The sequence below is a fragment of the Palaemon carinicauda genome, chromosome 7 (genome assembly GCF_036898095.1).
Source record: "Palaemon carinicauda isolate YSFRI2023 chromosome 7, ASM3689809v2, whole genome shotgun sequence".
NCBI classification, from domain to species: Eukaryota; Metazoa; Arthropoda; class Malacostraca; order Decapoda; family Palaemonidae; genus Palaemon; species Palaemon carinicauda.
Window position 1 is genome coordinate 36,117,322 of NC_090731.1, and position 1,210 is coordinate 36,118,531.

Sequence of the window (1,210 nt, forward strand, 5' to 3'; positions counted from 1 at the left end):
ATATTCTATAGGAAATAATTAATAACTTTTACTAGCTTTATAAAGTCATGACAAAAATATTTTGTACTAATTACTCTCTCTCTCTCTCTCTCTCTCTCTCTCTCTCTCTCTCTCTCTCTCTGTGTTTTAAGCTTTGCAAGGGTTTTGCTTTGGTTTTAGCTGTTTATCTTCTCTTGCAGAAGTTTTCTCAGCTCTCATGGCAATATCGTTTTCATTTTCCCTTACAAGCATCTCAAATCGAAGATTTTTTTTTTTGTTTTTTTATCAATGACTTCCTTTGTAAACTAATCTTATTTGTTTCAGTTTCAATGTCATTTCGTAGTGATCTTGGCAATGTGACCATTGTTACATGACCTTTTTTTTTTATCCCATTCTGTGTGCCAAAACTTACGTCATATGTAGCATCATATTTGACCCTTGACCCGTATGTGCTCTTGGGTCAAAGGGCAATCCTTACATTTCTAAAGTCAGGACACAGACCTTTGATTTTCATTCAAAGAACCCACATCAAAATCTCCTCATCAATCAAAATTATGAAAACTAAATTATTCAGATATTGGGATATAATTAGTATAATAAGTATTTATTTACCAATAACATTCAATCAATACAAAAAATTTTTTTGAGCAGTTTAATTAACTCTTTTACTGTATTGCAACTAGAAGTCAATTATTCATAGACTCCATTTCCTCTGACAGGTAGTCATCCATAAATGTTAGTTTAAGTGTATATAATATCGTATTGCTACAGGTGCTGAAGATAGAGCTAAAAAAAAGGAACAGCATCTACAATCAACAATGCGAGCAAGGAAAGAAAAACATATCAGTCCCCATTAAGAGGAATGCTAAAGACGGTGTTCTTCCTTCATCATTATTAAGACTAAGCAAGCACCCCTTCCAGTATGCTACACGTTCTCTTTATTGCACATCCAAGGCTGCTGATGTGGCTGGATTTATGTCTGAAGATATTTTTCAAGGATCAACTTGGAATTGTGCAGATCCTTGAGACAAGTGAGGGCATGACGTGGAATTAAGAAAAGAATTTGAAAGCTGATGCAATATAACATAAAGTGTGCAGTTGAGATTTCAATACCAGAAGATGGATGCCAGCCAGATTTGACTTAGACCTGAAAGAGAAATTAGAAATAAGTAGGAGTGGTAGAAAGGTAGATGTTCGAGATGGGAAACATTTTTGAGCGCATAGAAGAAGG